At 39.1% G+C, this 23,638-nt stretch overlaps 1 long non-coding RNA gene across 1 annotated transcript in view; it reads left to right on the top strand.

Moving 5' to 3' along the window:
* Positions 1-314: 314 nt before the first annotated feature.
* LOC140598443 (uncharacterized) overlaps positions 315-23,638 on the top strand; it is a 90,639-nt gene continuing 67,315 nt past the window's right edge. The window contains exons 1-2 of the long non-coding RNA XR_012000874.1: positions 315-557; positions 1,895-1,985. This is a non-coding gene — a long non-coding RNA (uncharacterized lncRNA). The remainder of the gene's footprint in view (positions 558-1,894; positions 1,986-23,638) is intronic.

Consider the following 23,638-nt stretch of genomic DNA (forward strand, 5'->3'; position numbering starts at 1 on the left):
GCGGCTGGGCTGTGGAACGGCACGTGAACCCCACGTCTAGGCCTCGGCCGCACCGACCCAGATCTGCGTACAGGCAGAGGCTTCTGGCCGCAGGCAGGAAAGCGCCGGCTTCGAGCTTGCTTTCTACCGCACGTCAACGGCGAGCGCGGCTGCAGGCTTCGCGGGACCAGCTCCAGGCCCGGGGACGCCCGCCTGAGCGGAAGCAGCTCCGCTCCCACAGGCCTCGGGTGCTCCGGCGCCCGCTGGCTCTGAGGAGCGACTGCGCACGCGCAGGTGAGAGGCGGGCGGGAGGCCGTTGGGCGCCTGCAGTTGCCAGCACATGCGCGGTGCGGCGGCAGGGACTCCCCGAGGGAGACCAGGGTTTCGGGGCGCATCCGAGAGTCCGGGCCGCCGAGCTGGAAGCCTGCCTGAAAACACCCCGCAAGGTGCGCTCTCCCGCCGCGGCCCTGCCCGGCCACTGTCCGGGCGCCCTTGGCCGCACCGCGGAGGACGGCTCTCTGTGGAGGGCACGCGGGCTCCCGGGCCGCCGCCCCCCTCACCGGCGGGGCCTCCTCGAGGTACGTGTGCCCCCCGGGCCTGCCTTTCTGAGGGCGGGACGGGGGAAAGGGATCGGATGCGTCTTTGCAGCCTGGGGAGGAGAGGATTTTCATGCAATTTAATGACCTGATGTTCTGCGGGCGGTGGCGGAGGGTACAGCGATGGCGGTTTGTTTTTGGCAGAAGACTTTTTAAAAGTTCAGGCTAGAAGAATGAATCGAGACCGGGCATTCGTATTTAGATGGAATAAATTCACCTGCCAAATCCATCACATTAAAGAAAAAATGTGGGCAGCCCGGGTGGCTCACGGTTTAGCGTGGCCTGCAGCCCAGGGCCTGATCCTAGAGACTTGGGATCGAGTCCCGCTTCGGGCCCCCTGCCTGGAGCCTGCTTCTGCCCCTGCCCCTGTCTCTGCTTCTGTCTCTGTGTGTCTCATGAATAACTAAATAAAATCCTCAAAAGAAAAAACGTTAATGGTCTTTAGGGGAAGAGGAGGGAAAACTGAATTTCTGGCCAAACACCAGTTGGTCATTACTGCTGAGCTTTACCAGACAACTGTGTGTTCTGCTCTACCCTTGGTTTCAGTGCCCTCAAATACCATCACAAGTCAGGGGGTGGGCTGCAGCTCTGGGAGTGTCCCTAACAATTCCCCTTTCTTTTAGGAGTTTGATGTCTTTCAGGATTTTCCTTTTTGTCGTTTAAAGCCACTCATGAGATGCAATGGGTGGTGGGTTAAGTGGGGAAGTCAGATTAGTGTGGCCAAATGTGGAGAAAATTCCTAAAGACAGGATGATCAACAACAAGAGAAGACACCTGGGTGACTAGTTGGTTAAGCGTTTGCCTTTGGCTCAGGTCATGATCCCAGGGTCCTGAAATGGAGCCCCGCATCAGGCTCCTTGCTCAGTGGGGAGTCTGCTTCTCCCTCTCCTCCTGAGCTTGTGCTCTCTGTCACTGTCTCTGCGTCTCTCTCAAATAAATAAAAACCCTAAATAAAAACAGACAACAAACCACAATAGCAAGACCGGGTCCCAGAGATTATTCGAAAGAGCAGCACAAAAGTCCCATTTATCTGAAGGGTGTCTTCTTATCAAATAATTTGAATTTGCTGTGGTCAGGGTCTGTGGAAGTCTTCATGGGATTATGGATTACACAGAACTGGAAGGGCCTTTAAGAAATAAAGTTGGTATTGTACTGGAATTAAAAGAAAAGGAGTTAAGAGTTAACAGGGTACATAAGGGTCTGATTTTCATCTAGATTTCACCTTCCACTCCAAAAAGTCCAAAGCCAAAGTGGCAAAAGTAACTGAGTAAAGCACACATATGAGGAATGCCTTTGCTCAATTTTTCCCTTGTTTTTAGGAAGACCAAAAGGATCCTTTGTACTCCAAGGTACTAACACTTGATATAGATGAAAATCTACATAAACCAACATGATATCTGTCTGCAACCGGTAGGTACTATTTAAATGTCTTTTAGGCGGATCCCTGGGTGGCGCAGCGGTTTGGCGCCTGCCTTTGGCCCAGGGCGCGATCCTGGAGACCCGGGATCGGGTCCCACGTCGGGCTCCCGGTGCATGGAGCCTGCTTCTCCCTCTGCCTGTGTCTCTGCCTCTCTCTCTCTCTCTCTGTGACTATCAAAAATAAATAAAAATTTAAAAAAAAATAAATGTCTTTTAGGGAGAAAGGATAAGGTCTGAAGCTTGGCCGTGTCTTTAGCGTCTTTCCCAATATCTAGGCTTTGCCATCCAGGAAAAATCCAGAGCAGTGTACTAAATCAAAGTAATTGATTGCTTTACCGAGTGGTATCTTGAAAGTTTAGAGAGTTGGACTTCTATGGTTATTGTTTGTATAAATAATGCTTTATGAACCATAGTGATATGTGATAAAATCTCATAAACACCTATAGATGTACTCAAATCACCTTAGATTAGGTAGTGGACTTTCAATAAATGTTCTGCAGTTTGCTTGTACATATCCTGGTTGATTTCTTAGAGTCCTGGCAGCTTCTGAGCTAGTGTTTTTCTAAGACTCTGAGGCAGTAGTTATATTGTTTAAGAATCCAATCAGTAGTTTTATCCTTATTCTGGATACACTTCCATTATAAACAGTTGATGGAAATACACACACACATGCGTGTGTGTGTGTGTGTGTGTGTGCATCTGCACACCCAGGTCCATACATAAAAGCCATTATCCCTCAAACGTTTTTCATCTTATTCATAAGCCAAAACTAAGTACTATTGAGGAGCATATGGTTCTTTAAAAATCTATTAAGGAAAAATTTGGATTTAAGGGAAATAATTATCCATTAAATTCTCAAAACATTCTCGAAGCACCTGCGTGGCTCAGTTGATCAAGTGTCTGACTCTTGGTATCAGCTCAAATCATGAGTTCAGGTTCTGCATTGGGCTCCATATAAATAATAATAAGTAATATTAAAATAATAATAATAATAAAATAAAAGGAAATTCTTAGAACATTTTCGATCTAGACTTTACCCTTAAGTGGAAAGAATGGAGAAATTTAATATGTCCAATTTTTTATCATTTTCCCTCTGTTCTGTGCAAGAAAAACCAATAGAATTAATGTGGTTTTGGTGTTATTTTCTTATTCTAGTTAGCTTACTTTAATAATATCACTTAATATTTTCTTTGCTTTTATACTAAGTTTCTGAGTTTTTCATGTACAATGAATGTATCTGTGTTGTGATTTCCTAGTTTCTTCATGGAATGTACTATTTTATTTCTGGATATCTGATCATATTTAAATGCCTTAAACTTTCCTGGTCAAAGAGTAACTTCTTTTCCCTTTAATATTCTGCAGAGGGATTAAGCAGATTCTTACAGGTTGAAATGTTTAAATACGTCTTCAGAACACTCATGGAAGAAAGAGTAGCTCTGTCACATTTTTAGCAACAACACACTTAAAAGAATAGCTGTCCAACTAAACTAAACCTGCTTGTGAAGTCCACTAGAGTTGATCCCATCCTAAATTACTTGGCTACATTAGTACATTCGTATAATAAAGAGCAAAACATAACAGGAAGGTAAGATAGCTGTGTCTGAAACACATGAGGTACTGATATATATTAACAGACATCAGTTTCTTTTCTTTTTTTTATAATAAATTTATTTTTTATTGGTGCTCAATTTCTAACTTGTGCTTTCAAATTATGAAGGGGAATTTGAGATGCTTTCTATCTCGTTTTTGGAAAATTTAAGATAATTTTAGAATAGGTTAGATTTAGAATAGGGTTTTTTTCTTAGTTTGAAGAAATAGTTGAAAAAGTAAATAGGAATTGTGTGCCATGGCCCCTCCTCCATCAACTGGGTCTCAGAAACAGTGTTCTCTTCCTCTTGGCTTACAGAAACCAAGTTTCTGTACTTGTGCTGCTAGGTGGACAGTGTGGGTGAACAGGGAGGGACAGAAGGACCAGAATGCACAGACTTCTCTTTCCATTTCAGTTTTCTATCATCTATCGGCTATGAATGACCAAGCCTTGTTTCTGTCCACTTGCAGCCCCCTTAAATGAGGCTGTAAGAGAAGACCCCCCGCCCCGGCAGCATTCACAAATTGATAGCTTCTGGGTCACATTAGAATGTTTTAATTTTTTTAAATTCAACTTTGCTTTTTTTCTTTGCTTAAGGTACTTGTCATACTTGAATACAGAATGATACACAAATTAAAGTGTATTATATTAATTGGAACTGATCACATCATGGGGAAAGTTGGCTGGGGCCTGAGTGGCAGTTATAAATCCCAACTGCTTGAGTCCTTGATGAACATTGGTTTACTGAAAGGTGTTAGGACCAGGTTTTGCCAAATTCTAGAACTATTCTCAGATTGTGGTATGTGCCTTTATTCTGTAATTACATTGAGGCTGCTTCAGGTCTTTATTACTCCAGTAATATAAAATTGTGTAGTCACAGAATCTCCCAGTTACTATTTCCTGCAAATTAATTGGCTACCTTCAAAGGCTGATGAACAGGATACCTCTTATTGATTGTAGTATTGAGTATTGTGTGACTACTGAGTAATAGCTCCTGCATCCCTCCCCACTTCTTTCTAATGCTGATTTTCATTCAGGTAATATAATCTTTCACATGACCATATGCTTTCCTAATCCAATTACGGTAATTTTTTTTTAAATTGTATTTAAGTTCTACTTAACATAGATTTGCAATATTGGTTTCAGGAGTAGAATTCAGTAATTCATCACTTACATACAACACCCAGTGCTCATCCTGACAAGTGTCCTCACCACCCATCTAGCCCATCCCTGCTCATCTCCCTCCAGCAGCCCTCAGTTTGTTCTCTGTCCTTAAGTCTCTTATGGTTTTTTCCTTCTCTCTTTTTTCCCCCTTTTCCCATATGTTCATCTGTTTTGTTTCTTAAATTCCACATATGAATGTGAAATCATATAGTATTTGTCTTTTTCTTACTGACTTATTTCACTTAGTGTAATGTGCTCTAGCTCCATCCACATTGTTGCAAATGGCAAGATTTCATTCTGAGTAATACTCCATTGTATATAAAAGAATGCATATTCTACTTTGGGATGAAATGTCCTGAATATACCTGTTAAGGCCATCTGGTCGAGTGTATCATTCAAACACTTCTTACTGTCTTTGTTTTAAAATCTAGTTTGATATAAGTTTGGCAACCCTGGCTTTGTTTTGCCATCCATTAGCATGATAAGTGGTGCTCCATCTCCTTAGTTTCAATATGGGGGTGTCTTTAGGTCTAAAATGAGTCTCTTGTAGGTAGCATATAGATGTGCCTTTTTAAAAAAATCTATTCTGATACCCAATGTATTTTGATTGGAAATTTAGTTCATATACATTCAGATTGCTTATTGAAAGATATGAATTTCATGGCATTGTGTTACCTATAAACTTGGTGTTTCTGGTGATGTTCCTTTCTAGTCTTTGTTGCTTTTTTTAGAAAAGATTTTTTATTTATTAATTCAGAGAGAGAGAGAGAGAGAGAGAGAGAGAGAGAGAGAGAGAGAGAAGGCAGGCAGAGAGGCAGAGACACAGGCAGAGGGAGAAGCAGACTCCATGCAGGGAGCCTGACATGGGACTTGATCCTGGATCTCCAGGATCACACCTTGGGCTGCAAGCAGTGCTAAACCACTGGGCCACCGGGGCTGCCCGTCTTTGTTGCTTTTGATCTTTTTTCTCCCACTCAGTTCCTCTTAATATTTCTTGCAGGGCTGGCTTAGTGGTCTATGAACTCCTTTAGTTTTTGTTTGTATGGGACACTCTTTATCTCTCATCCTATTCTGAATGACAGGCTTGCCAGATAAAATATTCTTGGCTGCATATTTTCCCCATTCAGCACAATTATGGTAATCTCATTCTTCTTGGCTGCTCATATTTTAGAAACAGGTATGATGCATTTCTGGTCAATGAGCTATGAAGTGGAATATTGTGGGAGCTCAGGGAAAAACTTTGTCATAATTAAAGAGACACAAAAACACAGCATTTTTACTGGATATCATTTTGTCACATATGGTGTAAGGTAGTTAACATAAGGATAAGCCTATATCCTGAATAATGCAATATTGAAAAATGGAAAGATCCTTGATGATGTTGTCGAGGCACTGAATTAAGCAACCGTGTAGCTGCCTAACTGCAGAATTTCTCTTATGAAATGATCAATTTCTTAAGACGTCAGCTAGTGAGGCCAGGATTTTCTGTTTCTTGTAGCTGAAATCTTCCTCATTAATACACTATGGGAACCATTTCATTATTGAATAATTTATAATTATAAGATTTATCAGGCTATGTAGAAAGGTTTTTATCTCAGCCTGTTTCGCAGAATAAATTATCCTTGAAAGGAGAGGGAAAATTGGATGATGGTAGAAAGATAAAACAGAGTAAGGTTAAACGACAAAAAAGATGTGATGGTAGCCGAGACCAGGGGTCAGAATGTATTCTAACACATTCATTTAGATTAAAATGTTATATATATATATCATAAGTCTATAGGTATATGTAAATCTTTCTTCTAAGATTGTGCAGATAGTTCATATAGTTTGTGCTTCTGATGAATCTTGAGTACTTTCATGTTTCTTAAATTGCTAAACCTAAATTATGAATGTTGTGTTTACTCAACAAAGTCCTCTTATCTACCATTTATTGAGCTTAGCTTCAATAAACTTTGAACATAAATTAAAGGTTTCTATGAACTAAGCTTCTCTTCTGAAACTGATTTATGATCTCAGTATAAGCAGGAACAAAGAATACTGGCTTAAGTAAAAGGCAGGTAGGGATCCCCTCCTCTAGCCATCTCCCACCAATGTGTCCCAGAGCCCTGAGAGTGGGGCAAAGCTCTTTTTTTTTCTGGATGGAGAACCCTCTCTGGCAGTTCCTTCTCAGTTGCTTGTGATCTACTAGCCTCTGGAAGGGGAAGGGCAAGGGCAAGATGTGCAGACTTCCTATGTTACTTTCCAAGAGCTTCAGACTACTTGAAGAGTCAAGGAGAAGGATATTGTGGATCAAATAGACACAAATCCTGAGTATATATTTAGAAATGCTCAGCATACTTGGTTTGAATTTAGAGACAAAGAGTTTTTCATTGTGATCAGGTTCCTATTCCTTTGGAGGCAGGTATCTTATCTGTCCACCTGTCTGTCTATTCACCTATAGCTTCCTAGTTCAGCCTCTCTGGTATGTTCTATTTAATCTGCCAAAGAAAAGGAAACAGTTACACCATCACATCATTTGATAGGAACTTTATATTACAAGTTAGAAGTCATAAAGGAGGAACAGAAATATTTTTTAGGATAAGTTAGATGAGTAGAAGATAACTTCTCTAAAGTCACATGTGCCAGAAAATACACATAGGTTTTTAGAGTCCTGGGGAGAGTATGGGAGGAGGGGTAACCTGCTGGCTAAACAGTGATGTGGCATTAGCCTAGATTAAGACTACTGACTCTGATCTACAGGCCAGATCCTACCTGCTGCCTGTTTTTTTTTTTTTAATGATTTTATTTATTTATTTATTTATTTATTTATTTATTATTTATTTATTTATTTATTTATTTATTCATTCTTGAGACACATAGAGAGGCAGAGACACAGGCAGAGAGAGAAGCAGGCCCCATGCAGGGAGCCTGATGTGGGACTCGATCCCGGGTCTCCAGGACCATGCCCCGGGCTGAAGGTGGCACTAAACCGCTGAGCCATCCGGGCTGCCCTGCTGCCTGTTTTTGTATGGTACACAAGCTAAGGGAAGGTTTCAACATTTTTAAATGGTTGAAAAAAATTAAAAGAATATTTTGTGATACATGAAAATTGTATAAAATTGAAACTTCAGGTTCCATACTTGGTTTTATTGGCATGGAACCGTGCCCATTTATTTACATATTTTTTTCTGGCTGCTTTTGAGATAGGAAGGCAGATTTGAACAGATATTATAGTCCTGCAACAAAGGCTTAAATATTTACTCTCTATCCCTTTACAGAAATTTTGTTAACCTCTGACCTAGACCACTGTTTCTCAACCCTTAATGTTTGTAAATCATTTGAAGATTTTGTGAAAATATATAGTTTCTGATTCAGTAGGTCAAGGGAGCCTACGTGTCTGTATTTCTTTTTTTTAAAGATTTTGTTTATTTCTACATGAGAGACACACAGAGAGAGGCAGAGACACAGGCAGCGGGAGAAGCAGGCTCCATGCAGGGAGCCTGATGCAGGAATTGATCCCCGGCCTCCAGGATCACGCTCTAGGCGGAAGGCAGGTGCTAAACCACTGAGCCACCCAGGGATCCCAGTGTCTGTATTTCTAATGAGCTGAGGACCACATAGTAAGTGGCGATGCTCTAGTGCAGGATTAACACACTTATTGTTTAAAGAGCCAAGTAATAAATGGTTCACAGTCTGCAGCCTATTCAGTCCTTTTGTTACAACTATATACATCTGCTGGGTAACGTAGACATAGACAACATATAAAAGATCAGGAGTGGCTGTGTTCCAATAAACATTTACAGAAGTAGGCTTTGGGCTGGAATTGGCACGAAGATTTACTTTAGCATTCACTGGTCTCAGCTGTTCAGTGTGGGTGTCCATTAAGTAATAGGCACAGTCCTACCCTCAACTTGCTTACTAGTTTTATAACATATTCCAGTAATGATGATAAAGACAGCAGTTAACTTGTATTGGGTAATTATCATATGCCAGGCTCTATGTGAAGTCCTATGAGCCATCTCTTATTTAATTACCACAACAAATCCTAGGAAGCAGATACCATCATTATCCTTGCTTACAGATGAGAATACTGAGCTTCAGAAAAAAAAAATTAATCAAAGCTGCCAACAGCAAATCAGTGGTGAGCCTAGGGTAAGGCATAACTCATGATTATTGAATGACTGTTGGATTATAGATGACTGGATCAAATCTGTGCATTCTTGGGAGTTCCAGAAGCTGGAGAACCAGACTGTGACTATACTGACTTCCTTCATTGTGAGGCCTGGTTCTCAAGGACCTGAGCAGTGAAAGACAAGACATCTCTTTAGAGGCAACATTGAATGTAGGTGTCAGAAACTGGATGTTTGACTCATGCCAGAGCATTCTTTTTCTTGAAAGATTTATTTAGTACCTTCACTGCATGTTTTTGAAGTTAAGGCTCTTAGAGATCTCAGAAAGCACATTTTTCATAGTTTTGGGATTTTCCATGCTCCAAAAATGAAATTGCTTTACTTTATAATAACATGTTATTTTAGGCACCAAATAAGTATGGCATTTTGCCTTCCTTGTGTACTTTGGATTTTTTAATATAAATTTATTTTTTATTGGTGTTCAATTTGCAAACATATAGAATAAACCCAGTGCTCATCCCATCAAGTGCCCCCCTCAGTGCCTATCACCGAGTCACCCCCCCCCCCGCCCACCTCACCTTCCACCCCCCGCCCAGTTTGTTCCCAGAGTTAGGAGTCTCTCATGTTCTGTCTCCCTTTCTGATGTTTCCCACTCATTTTTTCTCCTTTCCCCTTTATTCCCTTTCACTATTTTTTATATTCCCCAAATGAATGAGACCATTTAATGTTTGTCATTCTCCTATTGACTTATTTCAATCATACAATAAATGTCCCTTCTAACCACAGTGACTGAAATTACATTTCTCCTTCCAAATTCTATATTTTTTCCTTCCTTCTTAGCTGCAATTACTAACGTAAAGAGTAGATAGACCTTGATTCTGGCCTAAATATAAGACTACTTTTATCTGTCTTTACACTGTTATTTCCATGTAAATGAATGTTTTTAGGTAAGATGCCTATCAGTATAACTACATTATAATAAATTAATAGGTCCCTGAGAGCAAACATGTTGTTAATAAAAATGCTTTGGAAAAAACTTTCTGGAGTCTCAGACACAATCTCCTTGGACTATAGATACCATATAAAGATGAATAAGTATGCCATTTTTTATGAATCACCTGTTGAAAAACTTTTATGTCATTGCTCTGATGAATAAGACTAGGTTTCATTTTGGGATCCCTGGGTGGCGCAGCGGTTTTGCGCCTGCCTTTGGCCCGGGGCGCGATCCTGGAGACCCGGGATCGAATCCCACGTCGGGCTCCCGGTGCATGGAGCCTGCTTCTCCCTCTGCCTATGTCTCTGCTTCTCTCTCTCTCACTGTGTGCCTATCATAAATAAAAAAAAAAAAAAAAAAAACTAGGTTTCATTTTATAAGCAGTCAGTGTAGGTACAGGGCAAGGAGGAATATGTCAACATTTTCTAAGTCTTAAGTATCAATCTTGATATGCCTAGGTGGCTCAGTGATTTGGCACCTGCCTTTGGCCCAGGGCAAGATCCTGGAGACCCAGGATTGAGTCCCGCATCGGGCTCCCTGAATGGAGCCTTCTTCTCCCTCTGACTGTGTCTCTGCCTCTTTCTCTCTCTTTCAGTGTCTCTCTGAGGCAGAGACACAGGCAGAGGGAGAAGCAGGGTCCATGCAGGGAGCCCGATGCGGGACTCGATCCTGGGTCTCCAGGATCATGTCTTGGGCCAAAGGCAGATACTCAACCACTGAGTCACCCGGGGATCCCATGAATAAAAAAATCTTAAAAGAAAAAGCATCAATAACCTTAATTTTTTAGGTGGGCAAGGAAGTTAAATATGATACTTAAATAGGAAATCAGGTACTTACAGATTCTTAAAGCCAGAATTTAGGATGGTCTAATCTAGCCATCTCTGTACACTCCTATTTTTCTATGTAAGTCCCAATTGATTAAGTAAAATTCTTAAAGTCATTTGCTTCTTTAACACAAATATGTTAGTTTTTCCCCCTGAATCTGGGAACATGTATTGGTTTCCTCGGGCTGTTATAATGAAGTACCATAAGTTGCTGGCTTAAAACAACGGAAATTTATTATCTCGCAATTCTGTAGTTTAGAAGTCTGAAATCAATGTTTTGGTCGGGCCACAGTCCTTCTGAAGGATCTGGGGCAGAATTCTTTGCCTCTTCATAGGTTCTGATGAAGGCCAGCAATTCTTAGCACTCTTTGGCTTGAGATATATATCACTCCAATCTCTGCCTCTGGCTTCATATGGTGCTTGTGACTCTGTGTCTTCACATTGCTGTCTTCTTAAAAGGATATCATTTGTTTTGGATTAGGGCTCCACTCTACTCCAGTATGATCTTAACTAATGATATCTGCAACAACTCTGTTTTCAAATAGGTCACATTTTGAGGTACTGGGTATTAGGACTTTACTATATCTTTCTTGGGTGAGGGATGGTACAGTGTACCCATAACCGAGTATGGGGATGTCAAGATATTATTGTTTTCCATGCAGATCTTACACTATAGGAAGAACACATATATAGAGATTTATGAAGATGCAGGTTGTAATATACAATATTCACAAAATGCTGTAAGCGTATTGCAGTGGGCAAAGCTACCTTTTCCCAAGTGAAATGGTAAAGGAAGGCTTTCAAAGGCAGGTGCCATTTGAACTAATCTTTGAGGGACATATAGGAGTTCATTGAGAAAAGGATGCCAGATGGGAGGACACATCAGCCAGAAAGTTTGGGGTAAAGGCATGGATTAAGTGTTTGTTTGCTGTGATTATTACTAGCTACTCTTTCTTTCTTTTCTTTCTTTCTTTCATTCTTTCTTTCTTTCTTTCCTTTTCTTTTCTTTTCTTTTTGTTCTTTTCTTTTCTTTCATAATAAATTTATTTTTTATTGGTATTCAATTTGCCAACATACAGCGTAACACCCAGGGCTCATCCCGTCAAGTGCCCCCCTCAGTGCCCGTCACCCACTAACCACCCCCCCTCCTCCTCCCCCTCCACATCCCCTAGTTCATTTCCCCGAGTTAGGAGTCTTCATGTTCTGTGCTACTCTTTATTTAATATTAGTGTGTGTCATTTAATTAACAACAACCTTTTGATCCCAATTGTACAGATGGGAAAACTGAAATTTCAAAAAATTAAGTATTTGGTCTCCCGCTAACACATTTTGAAGGTGATACTATTGAGATTAGAACCCAGGGAGCCTGATTATATAGTCTATAATTTGCCATTGTGATGAAAACTACAGTTTAGGATATTTGGGAGCGCATATGGATAGTTAGACATAAGGCCAAAGAGATAGGTTAGAGACAAATTGTGAAGAGGTTGGTTTATCAATTGATTTGCTTAACAGAAAATTGTTGACTTACTAGAGTTTGAACTTTAAGGGCTATTGACATTTGAACAATTTCCAAAGCTCTGTTAGGACAGGTGTCAAATGGCCACATTCCTATGGAGTGTAGGGTAGTTTGGAGGCCCAGATGCTAGAGAGGAGGTTACTGTCATGGACCATTTTAGAATTAATGAAGGTTGGAACTAAACAAGACAATGGAACCGGAGGGGTGATAAAGTCAGAGATACTTGTGAGTCAAGGTCAGTGAGGTGTTGAAGTCATTGCCTCTGTTGTGTGGCCATTCCTGATCCTTTGGCTCAAGTGCTGAAAGTAGAGCTGTCTCCACTAATGTGGTTAAACACAATAATTTAATTCATACCCCTAACTTAGGAAGAGTCTAGTATGTGGAAGTGTGATGGTTGTATTAGTACACATATAAATGATTATATTAGAGAAGATATAAAAATGTCTTTAAAATTCCAAAGACTGAGTTGACATATTTTAAAACAAACTACATAAAAGTGGTAAAAAATATTTTGCCATGTGCTCTGATGAAATCTCATCTATCTGTATTTTTTTTAAAGATTTTATCTATTTATTCATGAGAGATTAATAGAAAGAGGCAGAGACATAGGCAGAGGGAGAAACAGGCTCCCTAAGGGGAACCTGATGCAGAACTCCATCCTAGGACCCCAGGATCATTACCTGATCCAAAGTCAGACACTCAACTACTGAGCCACCCAGATATCCCTCATCTATTTGTATTAAGTTGTAATTCCTTTAGGTTAAATTCATCCAAGTGTTATTGGAGGTATAGCCACACTTCAGCTCAGCTTATTCAACTAAAGCCTGGTTATTGTAAAAAATATATTATTTCTTTAAAATAGCTTAATTGATTCCTGGGTTAATGTAATAACATTTTGCATTAATTTGAAAGCAAGGCATTATTTAAGAGTCCCAAGTTGTCTTTGTGTGGGACCGAGGGAACCAAAACTGTGTCTCCCTGTTAATTATGGCCCTCGTGAGAAAAGCTGCCCAAACGATCATAAATATCCAGCTGGATATTTATGGTATTTCCTAAAAAGATAACAATTACTGGAGGAAAGTTAATTAAAAGAAGCTGCATTTCTCTTAAGTGAATTTTCTCTTATTTTGAGAAATTATTTTATGCAGGTATCTGGTGCCACCACAGATGGTGCATTGTGACTTGCTCATCTTTAGTGACTTTTGGCTTGTCTCTGTGTACTTGGCTGCTTTCCCCAAGTGTTGGCCAAGGCCTTCTGATATAACTGCCATTAATCAGGCAAAAGCAAATATAAGCAATGTGAATCTTTTTCCATTTTTAGCCCATAAGTTAAAAGTGTGGAAATGTTATGTCTTCTTGTGGTTGATTTTCAACTTGATACTTTGCATCATTGCAAGATTTAAAAAATTCCTGGAATGTTGATTTAGAATGTTGAGGCACTAAATTAGAATTCAGTTTTAAGATTTGAAACACACAGTGCAATTAAGGGGTTTAAAATTCTTGTACTTCATCTCTTGTAAGAGACCATTCTTTTATAAATTAGGATGTTTTGTAAAATAGCAGCCAAAGGACAGGGAGGTGGAAAAGGAAAATAGAAAAACAGGAAGAATTATCCTTCTTTGTTCCATTCAAAAACACACCCAAGAGAAATATTAAGTATAGATAGTGAGGGAAAAGGCTGACAGTGCCAACTTACTAACATTGATTAAGCAGTTCAAATGTGTTAATATAGTGATTTTCAGATTACTGATAAAATATGTAACACAATAGGAGGAAAAAACCCACAACCGTATTCTCAGTATCCAAACTATTGCTGCCAACGTGAAGAAAGACTGTGCGTCATATAATGTTCTGCTGGACTTTAACTGTTGTTTAGGTCTGTGGGGATATATCAATACCTAGAACTATATGCCAGCATGTGAAGTGAGATCAACTGTGAAGGGCTTCTTCCTTTCCTTAATAAAACTCCTGGAATCTAACAGGGAACCAACCTGGAATCAGATGCCTATGTGAGATTTGCAATGCCTTTTTCATAGTAAAGAATCTAAACACATCCAGAGAGTGATTATATAAATATGCAGTTCATATAGGTATATGGTGTACCCAGAGTTTCCTAGCAGTTTAAAAATGGTTCCGTAGATAAGAGGGATAGACCTAGAGTCTAGAACTAGAGCTGAAGCTGGAGCTGGAGTGCTTTCCAAGACCACCACCAGTTCTTCCATCCCTGGGAAAAAGGACAGAAAGGGGTGGTTCTGCTTGGCCCATTCAGAGATTTACTTGATTAGGATTCAGTCTGGACTAGACCACCTCATACTTTGACACTCTTAAGTTCTAGTGTTATAATACATGGCCTCAAATTATTCAGAATCAGTGGGACATGGTCAGGGAACCCTTGCATTTCTGTCCCTCCTGTAGAGAGAATTCAGCATTTGCCCAGTGCCCTCCAAGACAATAAAAAGTAGTGGACACAGCCAGATCCACACCAACCAGCTTATATCCTATTCTTATGGATTCTTAAGTGATGACACATTGATCAAGTTCATGAATATCACTGTTGCATGGAAACAGCAATATCTCTGATACCTGGTATGTTCTAAGAAAAAACATTGTCATTTTACTTTTCAGAGTTAAAGTCACTGAAGTAGGATTTTAATAAAGAAAATTAATACTGATATAATGTCTACATTATACAGTTTTACAAAGATACTTGATTTCTTTAATACAAATTTAGAGAAAAACTATAAGTAATGGTGATGATGTGAATAAAAGAGATAAGAGTAACCGATCTGGAGGGCTTGCCCTGCCTGAACTAGAAGACTTTGTTCTTTTTCTTTTTTAAGATTCTATTTATTTATTCATGAGAGATAGAGAGGCAGAGACATAGGCAGAGGGAGAAGCAGGCTCCCTGTGGGGAACCCAATGTGGGACTCAATCCCCGGACCCTGGATCATGACCTGAGCCATTGAGCCACCAAGGTGCCCCTGGAAGACTTTGTTCTTATGTGTTGTATGGATTGTAGACAAGTGATCTGGAGGGCTCGAGTCTGAATCTGCTGCCCTAAATTTGGTAGTGAGTTTAGAATATTTGTTTAAAGCAGTTATTTAAAATGAGACAACATTTACAAAGAGATATTAGAACTGTGGCTAAAGTTTCTGGAAAAACCATGGAATAAGACAATTTAATGAACAGAATAAGTAGTGGGGATTTGGAATGATCTTTACGAATCGATAACAAGTGGCAGAGAAAAATGAGTTACCAATTTTCCAGCTATGTGGAATGAAACTGCACTTTCTGGGATTCACATTTCATATCAGAATTGTTTAACTAGCAAAATGCTGAAATGATTAAATATAAAACCATGAAGTTAAAGCTCGAGAAAACTTTGGTCAGAGATGTTTCTGGAATGAGCCTTCAGCTTTCGTAGTTGTTTCTGTTCTGTTGGTCAGTGATGAAATGTGCTCTAATCAACCTACTAAATTATCCACAATGGAAGGTTTACTTTGGTGTATATTTGTATACAGATACAGCCATCTGTATCTCCTTTCAGAGCTGTGATTCACAGAGCAGCGCATCCCTTAACAGCTCATTTCCTCAGGGATACTAAGCAAGATCCACACCCAGGAAAAGAGAAAAGTTTAAGATCTCTTCCCTTACTGTGAACCCTTTCCATGTTTAAACACAGATGGCTCTCTTATTTGCAGTGTGGCTTAAACTGAACACTGCCACAAAGGCGCTAAATACTTCCTGTGCAGAGACCCAGGGTCCATTTTTCACCAGGAAAATAAGAGCTGTCTTTACCAGCAGTGTGCTTTGCCCAGATGTGAAACTGAAGCCGAAATGAATGAAACAACTTTATTTTTCCTATGACAATTTAGATGGAGAACACTGTAATAAGTTGATATACAGTTTATTTTTTTTTATTTTTTATTTTTTAAATTTTATTTATGATAGTCCCAGAGAGATAGAGAGAGAGGCAGAGGAAGAAGCAAGCTCCATGCACCAGGAGCCCGACGTGGGATTCGATCCCGGGTCTCCAGGATCGCGCCCTGGGCCAAAGGCAGGCGCCAAACCGCTGCGCCACCCAGGGATCCCTACAAACAGTTTAATATGTGTTGGTTGCCTGTTAGAAACTGCCAAGAGTTCAGGTCTTATTTAGTAAAGCATGGTGCTGATTTAGGTCTCAATCTGGTCCTTCCTCTGTCTTGGAAGTCCTCCCTGGCCATCACAGTAAACCAATAATGTTGGGCCTGGGAAGCTGTCTCCTCCTAAGGTTTTTTTTACATTTTAATTGGTGTTTATTCTAATTTCTATTGATTTGACCATTGCCTTCTGACTTTTTTGTCTTACTTCAGCAGAGTAATGTCAAATGACTATGTAAACATACATATTTCATTTATATAGTTACTTATAAAATAATGTGTTCTTTGGATGTCCAATTGCTGTATCAGCAGAGTTAACTCCTCAAAACAGGTGGGACAGCAGGAAGAGACTACAGTGAATGGAGAAATTCACTAACTTACTGTGTCTGAGTAAAATGAATATATATCTTTGAAGGACATCATTTCCAACTTTAAAATCAAAACAGAGAAGCCTAATCTAATGTGATTTGACTGGCCCATATTTTTTAAGCTTAGTAGTAGTACCAATTCTTGAAATTTTGAAATTATTAATACAAAAAATAAACATAAAATATTTTAGAAGGCATTTTGGTCAAAGTTGTATTATATAGTAGGCTTTATTTTCCTTGGCATATTATGAAAAAGTCAAAGAATAGCTCTGACCAACGGTGTACTTATACTTACTGGTAAATATTTATTAACTAGCTCTGGATATGGGGTTAGAGAAGTCCTGATTCGTAGCATTTGACAATTAACATGATGTAAATACTCCTACATGGGGCCAGTTTCAGACTACCCCTGGGATGTCAATTGGCTTGAAAACCTCTTGAAAGTTTAATAATTAATTCTTACAATGCATAATAAGTCCACTCCAGCATATTGGCCAAGGATGAATTTATACAAACCTTAAAATGATCTTCACAAGTTAAGAGTTTGTCAAATCAGTTATCTAATGGGGACATGGAACCTCAAATATCTGTCTTATGATCCTCCAAATACCTCTAGAAAAAAAGAATAAAAACATAATAGGGATAAGAATGGGAAAATTCGGGATCCCTGGGTGGCGCAGCGGTTTGGCGCCTGCCTTTGGCCCAGGGCGCGATCCTGGAGACCCGGGATCGAATCCCACATCGGGCTCCCGGTGCATGGAGCCTGCTTCTCCCTCTGCCTGTGTCTCTGCCTCTCTCTCTCTCTCTCTGTGACTATCATAAATAAATAAAAAAAAAAATTAAAAAAAAAATTTTAAAAAAGAATGGGAAAATTCTACTATATTTGCTATATTTAGAATCTTACATCAAATATATTGGAAAAGTGTATTAAATGGAATGAATAGTTCCTTAAGCCTTTGAGATAAATAAATGTTTCTCTAAAAATAAAGATTTTAGTATTACTTTAGCATGCTGTTGGAAGTATAGTATCAATAAATGGCCATGAATAAATGATTTACTGTCAGTCATGAAACCTTTTCCTCATATTACTTTTTAATTTATTTTCTTGCATTGTGTCTTCTTTGGTATCCCTTTTCCCTCAAATCAGTTTCTATGCATCAGTGCCGATTTATTTCACCAAAAAAAATATCCCTACAAAAGCTCTTTATTGTTTTTTTTATAATTTATTTATTTTTTTTTTGGTGTTCAATTTGCTAACATATAGCATACCACCCAGTGCTCATCCCATCAAGTGCGCCCCTTAGTGCCCATCACCCAGTCACCCCTACCCTCTGCCCACCTCACCTTCCACCACCCCTAGTTGGTTTCCCAGAAAAAAAAAAAACCTTTATTGAATTCTGTCTTTATTTTACATGATACTGGAAGCAATTTTGGGGTAGTTTTAAATTGTGAGGACAAAAAAATTGTACTTAAAATAATTATTTATTTTTCCTTAAAGTTCGAATGAATTTTTCAAACATATATTTCTGTATAGAGTCTCAGTTATGAAAATTTGTTCCAGGTCTTAGATAATATTATACATTTGTATGTAATTTTGCTATATAAACATTTTATGTTAATTATACATAATTAAATAATAAGACAAACTAAAAAAAACAAAAGCTCTTTATCAGCTAGACTGTTTACAATGCTTAATGATTTTATTCCCCCCTCCTTCCCACCATTATTTAAATTAAAAGAATTAGAAGGATGTTGCTAATCCTGTGCTAGAGTATGGGAATTATATGAAAAATAACCTCTGAATAATCCCACCTTACCTGGAAATATTAATAATTTAGGAGAAAGAGACTTAGTTGTTTAATCTGCCAGAATGAAAAGTTACAAGTAAAAGCTTCTTAACTTTATTCATTCCTTTCAGCATCTCAGGCCTGGGACTCAGAAGGTCTATGTTGATTAAATTCATTGCTGCTTGAGAATTTTTTTAATTGGCAGCTGATAAGGAGTGTTTTCAAATAAATGTATTCTAATGTGGTCCTTGGGTGTGATCTTTTCTTTTTAGGAATAGCCAAGAAATAGATTTACCAAAGAACATAATCCAATAATCTTTACTGAGTTGTCATCTTTTTTTTAAAGGGCTTATATCAGCACTGGGGGTTATATGCAACTGTGAATTATTAAAAACGACATCTGAAACTAATGTTGTACTATATGTTGGCAAATTGAAGTTAAATAAAAATACATAGATAGATAGACAGACAGACAGACTGATATTTTTAACTTGCCTAGTCCTCTCTCATCTGTTCTTGTTTGCTCAAATACAGGAGAAGCATAATGGCAATGCTCTAGAACAATGAAGAAGAAATTGTTCCAAAGTGTTTGATTTCATCAGGACCAGAATAAGATTAGGTGTTTGTAATACAGTTTGACTCACAGATTAGATCATCTTCTGACAGAAAGAAAGTGGTAAGAAAGTCATAGCTTTGAGATATGCCTGCAAACTAACACATCTGCTCATAAATAATAGTTTCTGAGAGAAGGAAGACCAAAACAAATGTAAAACAAAAGACATAACAATGTCAACAGCAACAGAATATAAAAATTTGATATAAACCAGGAGTCAGATTTTGTAGCATACCAGTAAAATTCCCCTGAGTTACCAAGGGAAATGCTATTTCATCAGTTTTGAAATGACTTTCCACTAGACCATTGACAAGTACTTCCAATGCCGGCTTCCAGTCTAGCTTAGTGGAACATATTACTCTTCTGTGAAGGTTTGAGGGACTGTGTACAGCATTGCTGTTAATATTCCCATTTCATGTGTGAAACTGGGGTATGAAGGGTTAGTCTGTTTCTCTGGGCTTGCACAGCTCTCTGAAGCAAGAATATCCAGAGGAGTTATAGAAGTATGATTATATTGAAGCTTATTTTAAAAATTGTATACTATTTTGAAACATAAGTTAATTGGAAAATTGGGCTGTTATCAATTATAATTTAACTTGAATGTCTGAAAATAGTTCATAAGTAGGCTTTACTTTCTATAATTGAGGTTTCCATGTAAAACATGTTTTATTTATAACATGCTGTACCTTATTTTTTTACATGGTTACTAACCATGTACCTTTTGAAATAGTTATGATTTTAAAAATGATAATTCTGAAAGGTCTATTTCTATGCCTAAGAAAATATTTGAATACTCTTGCTGTGTCATTTAATTTTGTATTGACTCCAGCTGCTGGTTGCAATCTATTTTCTTCCAGCCAGTGGCCATGAAGATGACTTTCTAAGGTGCCTCAAATCCATATTTTATTTAAGATGTATGCTTTCAAAGGTGATCATCCACTTTAAAAGTAAGAAACACCAAAAATAAATAAAGATACTAAGTCCTTTATTCCATTGAATATTCAAGCTAGAGGGAGTGTGTGAGGTCCTGCAGTCAGGGCTCCTCATCTTCTCTTTTTTAAAGATAAGGATACTAAGCCTAGTGAGATGGTGCAGCTTGCCAAGGCCACACAGCTAGTTAAGGAGGAGCCAGCACTGGAGCCCACATCTCTTGGCTTGCAGTTGAGACCTATTTCAAGGAGACCATATTTAGCAAAGATTAAAATGCTGAAATTTTGTCTCCACATCTGTATTTTTCAGTAAATCAATCTTGGACATGAATCATACTCACCATTTCCAGTATTTATCTGAAAAGTCCTAGAGCTCTGAACATTTTGGGGTTTGCCTTTCATTAGCTACAGTGAAAATAGTGAAAGAGCCAGTCCCACCTCCTGTCCTGAATATACTGTTCCTCTCTGATATATTGGGTTTGCAGCTACTTTTTGAGCCTCTCTCTTGAACACCATCCTCTTTACCTTATTGAAAAGTTATTGGGAATTTGGGAATCAAGTGAAATATTTCATAGTTTACAACAATGTAATTTAATGTTCACCATTAAAAATCACAAACATAATGATACTCATTTATAGTCTGCCTTCCCTCTGGCTATTATTAATAATTTAAATAATGTTAAGATATTGTTTCAAAGGAATATTTCCATTTTCACCATATGTGACATTTAACATCTTAATGCATAGAAATAAATGCTTAGGGGTATCCCTGGGTGGCTCAGCGGTTGAGCGTCTGCCTTCAGCCCAGGATGTGATCCTGGAGACCTGGGATCGAGTCCTGCGTCGGGCTTCCTGCGTGGAGTCTGCTTCTGCATCTGCCTGTGTCTCTGCCTCTGTCTTCCTTTCTGTCTCTCATGAATACATAAATAGAAAGAGAGAAAGAAAGAAAGAAAGAAAGAAAGAAAGAAAGAAAGAAAGAGAAAGAAAAAGAAAGCTCGATTTGAGGAATTTTTTTTTTTAACTATAGGAAGTGCATTAACTGAAGTATTTGTATCTGCTTTACTTCCCTTGAGGACCAGAATAATAGTAATCACATTTTTCCTGAGTGCTTACAAGCTGCCAGTTCTGGGAATAAACACTTTATTTGCATCATCTTATTGAATTCTTATGGCTACCCTGTGAGATGGTTATTATGGACCCCATTTTAGAGATGAAGTAACTGAGGCTAAGGGATTAAGATCACAAAGTTGATAAATGGCAGAACTGTGGAAAAATCCAAGCAGTCTCAATTCAGTTCCCAGCTCTGTGCTAGAGAGGGGAGCACTTCCTGTGCTCTGGAGAGGGGACAGCTTCCTAGGCCCAGCATTGTTTGGTTGCTTCTGTGAGCATGGAGGGCCTCTGGGAGTGGGAAATGATTGGGTTCAGACTGAAGAAACATCATGGAATAGTGGTTGAAAACCTGGGCTCTAGACAAACAGTGTGCTGAGGGTGGCATCCCTGCTTTGCTACCTACCAGGCTTTAATTACCCTGTCTGTATAATGAGAAAAATATTACTACACATGTCTGTAGGTCTGCTGTGAGCACGGGACAAGATAATCCATGGAAAATACTTTACACAATGCTGGGCATGTAATATACACTCAGAAAAGTTTAGCTATACTTACACTTGACTGATAACAAAAAAAAAAAAAAAGAATTCCTAGACCATTGTCCATATCTCCAAACCATAAAAATACCCCATGAAAAAGGAAGATCTGAAGAGTGGTCTGGGGGCTCTGGGTGAGAACTTTCATTCTCCTTTGAATAGCTCAGATGTCATTAAGCCTTGCTCACAAGAAAGTAAAGCAGCCAGGCAGCAGTTATGATATGATAACAAGTGAAAACAAGACAAAACATCAACCAGACATGGCCCTAACCTTGGAAAAGTTGAAGAAGAGACTACGTAGCCAGGGATACTGTGAACAGAGGTGCACACAGGTATTACAAAGTGCACTGCTGTTGGGAGTGAGGCATGGGGTCTTTGTAGAGACTAAGGAAGTACTATATGATAGCATCCTAGAGATGATAAAGCCCTTGTTATGTGAAACACATGAGGCAGACCTGTTGTTGAGTCAAAGAGTTGTTCTCTGCACCTAGGATATTTAATTTGGCAAAATTTCTGGGATAGGAGTTGCAAAATAAACGCACAGATCTTTCCTAGCACCAATGAACGTTTTTGGCTAAAGCATAGAATGGGATGGGAGTGGTTGGGCAGGGTAAAAACCTAGTGTGAAGAGTCCTAAAGAATGTGGTTTAGAGTCAAGGTAATTTGCAAACTACTAGAGGTTTAAAGAAGAAGAGTTTATGGACTGTGTTCCTCTTTCTCCCTCTTTCCCTCTGTCTCCCCCTCTACTCCACCACACTTCCTGGATTATGTATCTGGAATACCTCTCTATCCTTCCTCTCCCCATTCCCCTCCTGTTTGCTTAAACTAACTCCTGCAGTCTTCATGTCTCAGTTTAGGACTTTCTTAAAAAGCCATCCCTGACCATAGAGTGGTTAGGTCTATTCCTGCGTGTACTACTAATATCCTCCTCTTACCCGTCAAGTTTGTTTTCTTTATGTATTGCTTTGTAACATATCACCACAAATGTAGCAGCTTGAAACAAAATTTATTTTCTCACAGTTTTTGTGCCTTAGGTATCCTGGACACTCTGCTCAGGAACTAAGGCTAAGATCAGGATGTTGGCCAGCTGTGTCTTCATCTGGAGACTTGACCAGGGAAAATTAAGCTTCCAGGCTTCTGTAGCTTGTTGGAGGAATTTGTTTCCTTGCAGCTGTAGAACTGAGGTTCCTATTTCTTTAATAGCTGTAGGCGGGGACCTACTCTCAACTCAGGTCCTTACCATGTGACCCTCTCTACAACATGGTAGTCTGGCACTTCAGGGCCAGCAGGGAATCTGCTAAAATAGGAGCTTATGTAACATACATAATCATGGGAGTAACTTTCCCATCATATTCACAAATTCTGCCCATACTTAAGCGGGAGGGGATCATCCTGTTTGTGTATACCAAGGGTAGGGGATCTAGGGAGTCATCTCAACATTCTGCCATTTTTGCTTTATGACTGAGACATCAGTCATCTCAAAATATCCTTTATCACATTGCATTATAATTGCCAAATTGCTGAGATCCTAGAAGGATTATCTCTTGGTGGACCTGGCTTGTGCTTTGCATAGTGCTTGGCAGATATTGGACTCTCAATAAATACTTGCTCAGTCACTTAATAAATGTTGACAGTTGTGTTTGGGTGGTAGAAAGCATGGAGGCCAAAAGAGAAAAAAATCTTAATAATCAATACATTCAGTAGAGTCCTAGGTGAAAAAATGTTTCTGAATTGAATTGTTTCTGAATTGAATGAAGGACAGAGAAATTTTGAACTAAATCTGGAAACTACAGAATCTATTAATGAGGTGTTAGGGAGCAAGAATTTTCTGTTCCCTAGTAGGTCATTCTAGGTGGGCTAAAATCAAATTGACGTGAGACAGATTAATAGAAGAAAACAAAATTTAATTTCCTACATATGGAGAATCCACACACTCAGAAATACACCAAAGATAGTCAAACCAA

Source organism: Vulpes vulpes, chromosome 4 (assembly GCF_048418805.1).
Source record: "Vulpes vulpes isolate BD-2025 chromosome 4, VulVul3, whole genome shotgun sequence".
In the NCBI taxonomy this organism is placed as follows: Eukaryota; Metazoa; Chordata; class Mammalia; order Carnivora; family Canidae; genus Vulpes; species Vulpes vulpes.